This window comes from Pogona vitticeps, chromosome 1 (assembly GCF_051106095.1).
Source record: "Pogona vitticeps strain Pit_001003342236 chromosome 1, PviZW2.1, whole genome shotgun sequence".
Taxonomy (NCBI): Eukaryota; Metazoa; Chordata; class Lepidosauria; order Squamata; family Agamidae; genus Pogona; species Pogona vitticeps.
In genome coordinates, this window is record NC_135783.1 from 19,917,528 (window position 1) to 19,930,945 (window position 13,418).

At 40.9% G+C, this 13,418-nt stretch overlaps 1 protein-coding gene across 6 annotated transcripts in view; it reads left to right on the forward strand.

Moving 5' to 3' along the window:
• KLHDC3 (kelch domain containing 3) overlaps window positions 1-13,418 on the forward strand; it is a 67,857-nt gene that overhangs the window by 7,611 nt on the left and 46,828 nt on the right. For 2 of the 6 annotated variants that reach the window (XM_078382895.1, XM_072988941.2), the window contains exon 2: window positions 5,530-5,635. The exons of 3 other annotated variants lie outside the window; for them this stretch is intronic. The gene's annotated coding sequence lies outside the window, so the exon portion shown is untranslated. Of the gene's footprint in view, window positions 1-5,529; window positions 5,636-9,344; window positions 9,609-13,418 lie in introns of those variants that run through there. One more of the 6 variants, XM_020796874.3, reaches the window with a different exon arrangement.

Consider the following 13,418-nt stretch of genomic DNA (forward strand, 5'->3'; position numbering starts at 1 on the left):
AACAGGCTGCTTTAAAAGTCAAGCCTCAAAATAAAACGACCACTTTTTTCCTTCTTGCCTCAGAACCCGCTCTCCCTAGAGATTGCTGCTGTTCTTCAGCACTAACTTGTAACAGTATCGAGTCAGAGCCTACCCCCCTCTGCTGGGCCTCTCAGCTGGCAAGCTAGCTCACTGTTACTATGCAGTTTTGCCTCAGCTTTTTCCCGCCAAAACTAGGCTGCCTCAGAGCACCTTAATCTAAGTCTCCCCAGTTGGCACGTTCTTCTACTAGCGCACCTCCCCGTGAGGTACACCTAGAAGATTACCTACGCGCCTCAGACTGTCCCTGACTAGACCCCCCTTGCTCTGGGCACACCTGCCAAGGCTTTGCTGGACCACTGGACAACTGGACCAGACGTATCCCACACGCTGGACACCAATCAATGTGACAAACCCAGACCTACTGGGATATGTCACACAGTTACTAAGCTGCCACCAACCATTCCCTGTAAGAAGTCACACAGACCAGGGATGGATTTTTTAAACAATAAAAAGAATAAGGTTTATTTTAAATACACACAGGGAAAAATATAAAACAATCAGGTGAATAGGATAAAGGAACGTGGCTTATTCTCACTCATACAAGCATACAGTTTGGTTCACCCAGAACCTTAACTTAAAGCCCAGACCCTGAACCTATCAGTTCTGGCTAACCAACAGACACCTGAACCTATCAGGTTGGTACTCTGACACACAGTAGTACCCTGTCTGACACACAGACTCCCACACCAACTCCTTCTTCCCAGCTGCTGCTTCGTCTGCTTAGCTTCTCCACACCCGCATCACATATATATACAGTACAGCCCCTCCTCCTGATGTCCCGCCTTCCACTCCCCATAGGATGGAACTTTCCCTCCAAACCCATGACAGACAGGTAACATCAGTGCTGTATGTAACAGTACCTATTTATCTACTTGGATTTTTACATGCTTTCAAACTGCCAGGTTGGCAGGAGCTGGGACAAGCGACGGGAGCTCACTCCATCGCGTGGATTTGATCTTACGACTGCTGGTCTTTGACCTTGCAGCACAGACGCTTTTGCGGTTTAACCCGCAGCGCCACCATGTCCCTCTAAATGTCTAATACCTTTATAATAGTTCATCTTTTACAGTATCTGTCATGTTGGCAATATGTGTGTTGCTTTATTTTTATTGTATTGTTTTATTGTTGTTAGCCGCCTAGAGTGGTCCTCACCGACCAGATAGGCGGGGTGTAAATAAATAAATAAATAAATAAATAAATAAATAAATAAATAAATAAATAAATAAATAAGAAATGTAGCTGGATCTCAGTTACTTGTTTTTAATGCTGAAAAAAGAACTTACTGCTTCCCTTTGAAAGAACATCCATGCTAGTTTGGAATAGCTGTTATGTTTGCCACAACTCCAGTTTACCATGGCTATCTGAATGGAACCTTGAAAGTTTAATGAAGAAGCTTTCTGTAGAGATAGTGTTTCCACCCAGAATTTGATATACTTGCATCTTAATGTAATAAATGTTAACATGTCTGTTTCACCTTATATATACTGTAGTCATGCTTTATGTTACATATATATGAAACACAGTAGGAATGCACTGTGCACAAAATCTATGCACATGCAGCAGTTCATGCAGTATTTTAACACTGAAGTAATAGTTGTATTCCATGAAGTGCCCCTTTTGCTTTTAGATTCAGACACATTCATGTTATTCACACCATGAGGTGGAATTTATTAAGCTTACCTTTTATTCATTGTCATCCTATTTGTATCTACATCAAAAGTATTTCAGAACACTGCATGGTTTCATTTCTGTTTATGCTTACACATTCTTATTTTCAAGACTAAGCCAATTAATTTCCTCCTGCTGTCCACAGGGAGACATGGTGGCGCTGCGGGCTAAACCGCAGAAGCCTATGCTGCAGGGTCAGAAGACCAGCAGTCGTAAGATCGAATCCACGCGATGGAGTGCGTGCCTGTCGCTTGTCCCAGCTCCCGCCAACCTAGCGGTTTAAAAGCATGCAAATACAAGTAGATAAATAGGGACCACTTCGGTGGGAAGGTAACAGTGTTCCGTGTCTAAGTCGCACTGGCCATGTGACCACTGAAGATTGTGGACAAAACACTGGCTCTATGGCTTGGAAACAGGGATGAGCACCGCCCCCTAGAGTCGAACACGACTGGACAAAAAAAATTATCAAGGGTGAATGCATGTTATAAAACTATTGATTCTATTGCAAGTAATATTTTATTTTATTGTATCCATATAATAATACTGCATGTATTTGAAGCAGTCAGCTGCAGCAAAGCAATAGAAACTGGTTTTGTAAAGTAATATTTCTCATTGCTAAATCTTGTGTCAAATTCAGTGGCCCAATTATACATATGTAATATTCCATTTCTCTGTGCTTTTTATAACCAAAAGACATCAGGAGGAACTGTGTGAGCCTTTGAGGTTCCACCAATTAAAGCCGGAAGAACTAAAATTGTACATTAATGAAAACAAGATTCTTGAGGTTTTTTTATTCCATGCCAGATATCACATCCTGCAGTCTGTTTAGGAGCATGTTAAATAGGCACAGGTTTGCCATGAGTGTTTCCTACACTCAGCTCTTCCTTACTTATTTAATCTTTGCCACATGTTCAGAATGGATGACTTTTGACAATGAAACAGCTTCAGACATATGTCATCTTTTGTCATAAACCCAACAGAAATGCTGACTAGATGTTTCTTATTGTAACTCACAACATTTAGGAATGGTGAAACTTTCAGTTATTTGAGATCGCTAGATTCTCTGCCAGAATAGGCTGTCTTTTTAAAATTAGTAAAGAACCATGGATGTAATAAATGTTAAAGGGCAAAATATGTTTTTTTTTTCATATTTGCCCTTTTACTACATGTACATGTAAACATATCAATGAAAATACAAAATTGCACAGAATATAATGAAAATGAATTGTGGAGTAAGCCTCATAATCCTCCAGTTACCGTATATAAAATTATATATTTTGAATCCCACTGATTCAAAAATTTAGAAAGCAGGCTGGAAAAAGTTAAAAGAAAAAAGTCCTCCTTTTCCACTCCTTGTTTGTTAAAATTCCTTTTCCTTCTTATCAAGAGCCAAATTATGTTACAGTTATCTTGTAGATTGATAGTTGACATTATTCACAGCCTGATAGCCTATTCTTTTATTAACAAGTTATTGTCATTTTGTTTGTTATCTATATCACCACCTTGTCATTGGGCCATGTGTAAATATGACAGTCGTATAGTACAATGCATTATTATCTCCTTCCAGCAGTGCAGGTTTCTCTTAAGTAGCAATAGAATGAGTCTGACTATCTCTGCATAAGTTTTAAGACTGTGGCTGAAATCCTGTTGCTTTAGCACAGTAAGCTGCAACTAGAGTAGCCCCATTGGAATCAATTGACTCATTAAATTCTGACTGGTACAATGGGCTCTCTAGTATGTCACACTAGAGAGCCCATTGTACCAGTCAGAATTTCATGAGTCCATTGATTCCAATGGGGCTACTCTAGTTGCAGCTTACTGTGCTAAAGTAAGCTGCAACTAGAGTAGGACTATTTGAATAAGTGGGCCTTATGGAAGAGTTGACTAACCAAATCCTCATTGGTTCAGTGAATTTGCTGTAGTGTAGTTTACTATGCTAATCAACAGAATTTCAGTCTATGAAACTAGTATCCATGCTGTGATTCTGGTATCAAAGTGAATCCAGGAGTGTACAACTTGGGTCTTCAAATCTGTCAGTAGCCTGCAGTACCATGTTCAATTAGTAGATGACTATCTCTAGTCTTACCTAACAAGTGCCTAAGGATGTAGAAAGGATGCTGTCATTGGGTTTGAGGTACTAGTTTTCCTTGAGTGTTTCTAGGCAACTCCACATGATACTTCCTTCTTCAGGGTTCCCAATTCTTCAGACTTTAATGGACAAAATGACCTGTTTCCTATAAGGTGGAGGAGAGTGAGCAAAGGAAAAGGCAACGGAGGGGAGAGAAGAATAGCAGGAAATAAAAAGATTGAGAGATGTGGGAGAGAAGCAGGAAAACATTGGGTAGGTGGGTGAACTAAAAGTCTTCTGGAAGCCCTTATAGAGCTCTGTATAGTATGTCTGCTAGTTATTCTATAGTGTATCTTTTAAATTAATGAATTTATTGTATTTTGATGTGGACGTTTTCAATTATCTGGCTAGTGAATGAGTTTGAGCACACTTTCAGATTCTGGAATTGTCAGTGAATAGAGGATTATTGAAAATGAAGAAAAGTTCAGCAAGAAGATTTAGAAAAAACATGTATTGTAGTTTTACCGAGGAAGGCTTCCACTAGCCTGAAAAGAGAAAGCGCATCAGGAGGATACTCGTTGATAAGGATCAGATATTTGCCTCGTGTGGATTCCCTGAAGAAAATGGGAGAATAAAGTTTAACGATTCTACAGCAAATCTCTGTGGTAGAAATGCTCTTTTCTTTCCACAGCCTTCCAAGTTCAGGACTAAACCTCTCCTGTGCCTGTCTTCTCCCTCAGCCGCTGCAAACATACAACATTGCTTGTCTGTCTGTATGCATACTAGTGTTACAAGATTATGGTTGTGGGATGGGGATGGGTTTAATGGTTACTAATATTTTGTTGGGTAAAGGGTGAAGGAAGGTTGAACAACGGCTTTTGTATTTTTTTCCCCTTTGGCTGGAGCTGCCCTTCTATAGCTATTTCCTCTCTCTCCTGTTCAGATGAATAGTGGCATTCGTGGAATTTCTGACTTGCTTCATGACTTCTGTTCATAGCACGGTTCTCTTGGAGACTTGTATCTAATGTACATTCTTGTAAGATTCCTGGGATCTTTGCTTCAGGATGAGAAGGACTCTGTACATGGAACAGACTAGACTTAACGGAGTTTTCTTTAGTAGGATCCTAATACGATGGTTTTCTGTTAAGTAATTAAATAGAAACTATCCATAATTCAGCATAATCTTGTGGTTGTGAGAGGTAAATACTTTCTTTGATAGGCACAGAAGAGACAGGGGTATAAGAATGAAATCTTCAGTTTCTTTAACTGAAATGATTTCTTGGCAGCCTTTCAGCTGAAGCATTTAAAACAGCAATGTATAATACTGTATAGAAGAGAACATTTATAATCTAGCATTCAATAGCAAAAACTAATTAAAATCATCTGAAGTTCTCAGGAACTTCAGTTGTTTCACAATATACAAGAAAGATGGGTATTATCTGCTAACATGCGCTGGATTATGGATAAAGCCGGAGAGTTCCAGAAAAACATCTACTTCTGCTTCATTGATTATGCAAAAGCCTTTGACAATGTGGACCACAACAAACTACGTATGACAAGTTCTTAAAGAAATGGGAGTGCCTGGCTACCTTATCTCCTGAGAAATCTATATGTGGGACAGGAAACAACAGTTAGAACTGATTGGTTTAAAATTGGGAAAGGAGTATGACAGGGCTGTCTGTTGTCTCCCTGCTTATTTAACTTATATGCAGAATACATCATGCAAAAGGCTGGACTGGAGGAATCGTAAATCAGAATTAAGATTGCCAGAAGAAATATCAGTAACCTCAGATATTGTGATTGGGTTCCTTTTGTAAGGTAAGCGGGCCCAGGGATTCGGCAAGAATGACAGCCGGAGTCGAAGTAACCGTCAAAAAAGGATTCGTTTTATTAACATTGCTATTAAACAATTCTGAACCAAACGGGTTCGTTTTCTCTTCATTACCAAACAAGTTGTATTTCTTGGGTTTTACCCCAGGTCCCATATCTTTAACTTTTACACTTTCTTCCCCCCAAAGGGGAAAGTTGTGGTCGGAGCGGTGAGGGGTGCACTCAGCACCGTACAAGTGGTCCGACAACACGGGTGGATTACTACTGAACCTTCCAGACGAGGGAGGTAAGGGCTGACTCCACCAGGGGTCCCTTTGTTCATCATAGGGGAAGGACTCGACCCCCCTCCCTGTCTCCATTCCTTACGAGGCTCACCTCCCAAGGGTTTATCGACTGCTGCAGGTAGCGGCAGCAATCCGTCTTCCTTCATGAGGTTTGGGAAGGTCTTCACCAACGTTACAATCCTTTCCCTCTCTATTCCAGTTTCCACCGTCTGTGTAGCTTTCTCCTCACCCAAGTCTCTCTCCCTTCCCTTCTCCCTCTCCTCTTTTATACCTTCATCCCATCTCCAAGTTCCTGACTCCTCCCCCCAGTCCATGGTTCTCTCAGCCAGAAACACTTCTATGGCTTTATTCGTTATACCCTCTTTGTCATCTAATTTAATCAACTCCCCCACTTACACATCCTTCGCTTTCTTCTCTCTCTGGCATCTGCGAGGACGGCTCACTTCGCTGCCTCCACTCACAGATATGCAGACCATACCACTCTGATGGCAGAAAGTGAGGAGGAATTAAAGAACCTCTTAATGAGGGTGAAAGAGGAGAGCGCAAAAAATCTTCTGAAGTTCAACATTTAAAAAAAACTAAGATCATGGTCACTGGTCTCATCACCTCCTGGCAAGTAGAAGGGGAAGATATGGAGGCAGTGACAGATTTTACTTTCTTGGGCTCCATGATCACTGCAGATGGTGACAGCAGCCACGAAATTAAAAGACGCCTGCTTCTTGGGAGGAAAGTGATGACAAACCTAGATAGCATTTTAAAAAGTAGAGACATCACCTTGCCAACAAAGGTCAGCATAGTCAAAGCTATGGTTTTTCCAGTAGCCATGTATGGAAGTGAGAGCTGGACCATAAAGAAAGCTGACCGCTGAACATATAGTACTCATCAATATGGCTAATATATTGTGAAGACACTTTTTGAAGTTTCTGAATAATATTTAAGGACAGCCTGAGGCACAACAAAGTATAGAAATCTAGTCTGAGGTTACAGTAACCTGGTTATCTTGTGTCCCTTTTGGAATTCTAGAGTGTTTGCTTGTCTGTGATGTCAGAATGTCGTGCTTGACATCAGAAGGAAGTATAGGACAAGAGATTATTAACCCCAAGATTCTGAGATGCTTTAAGTGGTCAGCAGAGGAGAACCAGCTCTTAACTGGCAGCTGCAGCTTCAAATGGAAGCCGGCCTAAATTTATGAGGTGGGAAGTGATTGGAATTTTGGAATGAATAAATTTGGTGTGGGTGGGGCTTAAATGTAGCTTACTGTTAGAGGACGGTTCCTTTTGATGTTAGTGGGTGGTATCTAGTTAACCTAGGTTACATAAGGGTAGCAGATGTATAATCTTTTCTTTCATCAGCCTTTCTACAGTTGGTATTCTTATTACAGTGGACCCTTGACTTGCAGACGGCTTGACTTACAGACTTTTTGAGTTACAGACCTCTCTGGCTGCAAAATTTAGGTTTGACTTGCAGACTGAGAATTGACTTACGGACCAGAAAAAAACCAAAATGGAACAAAAACGGCCTGTTACGGGATTAATCGGTTTTCAGTGCACTGTAGGACAATGGAGACTTGACCTACAGACTTTTTGACTTGAGAACCGCCTTCCAATACGGATTAAGTTCTCAAGTCAAGACCCCACTGTAATGGTAGTGGGCAGTCTCGCTTGTGGTGTGTCACTACTTCAGTTTCACTGAAGAGGAGACGCTGAATCAGAAAGGAGTATCAAAACATATGGGGTAAACATCTATCACACCCCAACCAATGGCAAAGAATAAAAAAAGAGGTGGAGGGGCATACAAGGTTACAGCAGAGCCCAGCAGCTCCTGACAAAACAACATGACTGCAGGATTAGCTGTGGCCTTGGTCCTCTCTTCTGTAGACTCTCATTTTCAGTTTGCAAATAGGAAAAAATTCCTTGTTACTTGAGACATGGAATGAGCTTGGCTAGTACCATGTGTTCTAGCAGAACCTGTTTTTGTAGATTACCAGTAAACTGTCTCTCAGGGTTTGTGGCTACCTTGCATTTTTCCATTTGTACTAGTGAGTAAGTTAAGGATCAGTTTTCTGAAACTATTTTTCATGAAACATCCCCTCTTTATGTCTTCCGTGGAGATATTCCACCTCTGCACTTTTAATGGTTCCCTTTCTTCATGGATGCTTATTTTCCTGGCTGGTATTACGATACCTTGGTTCAATCATCAGTCCAAAAGGAGATTGCCGCCAAGAAAGCAGAAGAAGACTGAGACTCGGAATGACAGCAATGAAGGAATTATTTTAAAAAAATGATCACGTGTAAGGATGTGACACTGGAGACCAAGACCAAGAACATCCACACGATTGTATTTCCAATAACCCTGTTTGGGTGTGAAAGCTGGATAGTAAAGTAATCTGGAAAGGAAAAAAAAAAGATTCATTTGAAATATGGTGCTGGAGGAGAGCTTTGCGGATACCCCATACTGTGAGAAAGATGAACAGGGTCCTAGAGCAAACCAAGCCTGAACTATCTTTTGAGGCAATAATGATGAAATTAGGCTCTCTTACTTTGGGCACGTCACGTCTTTTCTCTGGAAAAGACAATAATGCTGCAAAAGCTTGAAGGCAGCAGGAAAACAGGAAGACTAAATAAGAAATAGATTGACTCTCTAAAAGAAACCCACACACTTGAGGTTACAAGAGCTGAGCAGGGCTGCTGAGGACAAAATATTTTGGTGACAGCTCATCCACAAAGTCATCATAAGTTGGAGGCAGCTTGGCTGCATATAACAACAAATTGCTATTCCATGGTTTCCTTGCTTGTAACTTATATACTGTGCAATGGCAAACTGGGTTCTGGATTTGCTCTGGCTGCAATAAACATACAGTTCATAGTGCTCTTAAAAATATTGGTGCCCATTTTAAGACAGTAACACGGCTACTTTGAAATTCTATACATGGATCTTTCAGAGGATTTATTCAGTGTGATTTAGCGGGTAGAATGACAGACTTGGACTTAGGAGACCCAGTTTTTAATCCCCTCTTGGCTACAAAAACTAACTGGGATGGCATAGAACTGGTGAAACCACTTCTTTAATATCTCACTTACCTTGAACGCCCTATTGGGGTCACTTAGGTGGATTCCAACTTGATGGCACACAACATACACATCTAGAAGGCAAGTTGCAAGTATTATTCTTTCATAGTGGATCTGAGCACATTTGGAGGCATGCAGGCAATTGTCAGAAGTCATCATCTTGAATGCAAAAACAGTAACATGAGAATAAGCCCTGAGCCTCTGGCATTTTGTCAAATAGTGTGTCTTATAGAGCTGAAGCAATTCACAAGTTTTTTGGTTTTATTTTAGCAGCTGTATAAGTGACTCATTCTGTCTAGTGATCAGTCCAGAGTTAATATAGCTGCACCTCATTATGTAAGGCCACTAATTATGCATATGTAGATACAGTACTTGCTTCTATTTCCTGCTGTCTTGGAATAAACAGCTGAAGGAGTAAGTAAATGTCAGATGTGAGAAAATGAATTGGACTGTTGTTCTGCTGGATGTAACAGTGAGTTGGGATGTGCCTGAAATAGAACGGTCTATATGGCCTGCTTCAAGCCGGCAGGGGCTATTTTAAGTGCTGCACCATGTGTTTGGAACCACAGCCTTTCAGGTTCCATATTCTGAAGGAGAGACAACAGAAGGGTAAGATCTATATTTATAATTGTATGTACTTGAAAAATGATAATGTCAGATTGCATTAATTTTGGGGGAAACAGATCTTCATTACTGCTGTGGTTTGATGAGCATGTGAAGATCTTGGTTCTCTATTACTGGGCTGCAGAGTAAACTCATGTAGTTGTTGTTAGAACTTACATTCTGAAACCACTTCAAACATAGAGTAGTATTAACAAGCCAGGTCCAAGAGTGCAATGGATGTTATAAGTCTTTTTCTCTTTCACCCAGACATGTAGCACTTTTACTTAGATTCCTGTTCTACTCTTTCTTAAAATTTAGGCATAAAATGTTTTTATCTCATTTTATGTTTTCCCGGGTCTTGTGCTGGTAGTGTGTTTTTCCTTTTAGAGGTGTAGTTTATTTCACATTCTTCCTCTGTCCACCTCTTCTTCATTTTTCTTTCTTTCGTCTCTCTCCCTAGTGTCAATTTTTAGATTGTAATCTCCTTGAAGAAGGGACTTCCTCTCTTGTACTTTCTCAAGACTCATGGACAAGGATGTCACCACATGAAATAACAACTACTTCTAGTCTTGTTGATTGCAGATAAAATTGTTGAACACTTTTAGACATGAATCTAAAAACCTTTCTATATATTGCAGTTTAACCAGACTATGTCAGAGTGATTGGAAAAGGCATACATTTCTTGAATGTTCGTGTACAAGTATAAGGTCTAAAAATAATGAATAGGTGTGAATGCTATGATCTAATCCATTTTAACACCATAAATAGTTGATTGGACATGGCTTTGTCATAGTTTTAGCCAGATGTTGATCAGTTTTTTAAAGATGTTGATCAAATGAACAGATTAGAGGAGGAGACTCAAGTTGTGTGTCTTGATCAATTGTGTTGAGCACATTGTGTTTTACTAGGCTTGGTAAAATAAGAACAATAATAAAACAGTATCTCAAACTTGTATAGATCATATGAAATTCATATGTCTGCTCTTTCTTCTGGTTTTCCATCCAGCTGCCAGATTCCTGAATGTTCAAGTGGAGCCCAATTGGGTCAAAAGTGTTGCTGCTTAATGCCAATTCAGTGAATTAAGAGAAATATATAATCCAGTGATTGCTCCTGGATGAACTCTCTGTCGTGGAATGTGCGACTGAAACACATTTAGGTGGAAAGACAGTATTATAGTGAGCCATTTCAGCTTACCATGGTTGTTTCTGGATGCAAAATAGCAGGCAAGCTAAAGTCAGCAGTGAGGTGAAGTCACAGTGATTTATGCTGAATGTATCCTGCTGTGGAGATAAAGCTGGCAACAGGGCAATGAGATTGAATTAGGGTTCTGTTTATGTTCCATCTGCTCCAGTGACCAGTTGTCTCAGTGCTTGATTTACATGGTCTAGAACGTGGTGCTGAGCTCCCCCAATTTGATCATATTGGGGGGATTTTACCATTCACGTTGTGAGGGCCGCTTAAAGATCTGGGTTTCATGGCAACCATAGGGCTATTTCAGTAAATATTGACTCAGTGGTTAGCAATAGGTGTGGTTTCTGCTGCCCTTTGATGGTGGTTGGTGGGTAACCTATTAGGTAGTGAACTTGTCATAAACAGATCACTATCTAACAGAGAATTGGTTTGTTGTGAAGTATAATCTCTACAAGGGTAGGAGACCTACAAAAATGGTTCACCCTCAGAAACCACGCCCAGATTGGTAGAATATACCAGATGGGCGGGATATAAATCAAATAAATAAATAAATAAATAAAATAAACCAAGGGACCAAAAGGATTTCTGAATGCTCTAGGGATTTTCCTACTCCTGGAGTAGGAAGTCCTGTTTACACCATAGATGATTTGGATTCCTGCAACTGGTAAAAATTAATCTTCCCTTGGTTGTGTGTGTGTGCACAGCATGTGCATGTACTGTATGTAACTTGGAAGTGTTGCTATACCTATTGTTTTATTTAAGACTCAGCTAAAAATCACTATTTTTTTAAGCTCCTATTTTTATAAGACTCAGATATAGGAACTTTCATTCATACCTTTCTATAAAATAGTAAATTTTGTATGTAATAAGTACTTCATTTCTTGGTGGAGTTGTACTTGATGATAACTCAGAAACATTAAGTGTTACAGGATATATAATTTGGAGGTTGGAGGTTACTGGAAACATTTTAGTTGAGCGCCAGGCATCTACTGTACTTTGGATTCCTCTCATCTTAAATTGCTGACTTGAGTTTGGCTTAATGTTTGGATCCCGTTTTACCAGAGATAATGTTCTCTATTCTGATTTCCATCACTGACTGTGTTATTGTATCTGAGAATGGCTCTTCAAAATAATAGTTGTGCTCTAAATGAGGCATAAGTAGGAAAAAAATCATCGATCTCCACTGCTGAGAAATTTCAATGTCTGGGTATCCACTAGAACAGCCTTCTGCAATTTGGCACCCTTCATATTCTTGCACTACAATGCCTATGATGCTTGGCAGCCATGGTGAATGGCTGTGCTGGGAATGGTGGAGTTGTAGACCAGCATGCCTGGAGAACACAAAGTTGGAGAATGTCCTAGAATTTAGGATTCTTTTTGCTGTGTTTTTTTTATTTTATTTTATTTTATTTGTACCCCGCCTATGTGGTCATTGCGACCACTCTAGGCGGCTTCCAGACAAATAAAAATACAAAAACATATACATATAGCAAAATAAAAATATAAAGCAATAGACAGTAAGCAATAAACAATAAACAATAAGAAGATTCTTCAAGATGGTGAGATGACAAAGGATAGATGGAAAAAGAAAAATTAAGTATTATCTGGAGGGAAGACCTGCTTAAACATCCAAGTTTTTAGATGGGTCTTAAAATACCCAGCGATGGGGCCGCACAAATCTCTGGAGGGAGGTTGTTCCAGAGGCGAGGAGCCACTGCCAAGAAGGCCTGGTTTCTTGTTTTTTACTTTCGGGCCTCCCTCGACGTCAAGCTCCTCAGCCTCACCTCCTGACTCGATCAAGTGATACAGGTAGATCTTGGTGGGAGAAGGCGTTCCGTCAAATATTGAGGCCCTAAACCGTTTAGGGCTTTATACGTAAGCATCAACACTGAACCGAATGGGCAGCCAATGCAGTGCGGCCAGAGTGGGTGAGATATGATGGTATTTTCTTACTCCACTAAGGAGTCTGGCCGCCGCATTCTGCACCACTTGGAGTTTCCTCATCAGCCTCAAAGGTAACCTCACATAGAGCGCATTACAGTGGTCTAATCTTGAGATTAGGAGCGCATGCACCAAGGTAGTGAGCGCCCCAACATCGAGAAAGGGTCACAGCTGGGCTGTCCGCCAAAGGTGAAAAAAGGCGGTGCAGATCACCGACGCCACCTGAGTTTCCATAGCAAGCGCTGGGTCCAGATGGATCCCCAAGCTGCGAACCCCACTCTTGGTGGCAAGAGTCACCCCCCCGAAAGAGAGAGAGTTTCCCAAACCACCTACTGTGGGGGCGCCCACCCTTAGAACCTCCGTCTTGTCCAGGTTCAGCCTCAGCCCATTTTCCTGCATCCATTGCAGTACAGTCCCCAGGCAGTGCTGAAGGGACAGAATGGCATCTCCTGCAGTTGGTGAAAAGGAGATGTAGAGCTGGGTGTCATCAGTGTACTGATGACACGATGCCCCACACCCCCTGATGACTCCATCCAGCGGCCTCATATAGATGTTAAACAGCATTAGGAAGATAATCGACCCCTGTGGAACCCCACAATTGAGACTCCACAGTGCCGATACACTCTCCCCAAGCTGTACTCTCTGGGGATGGTCCTCCAAGAAGGAACGGAGCCAGGCAAATGC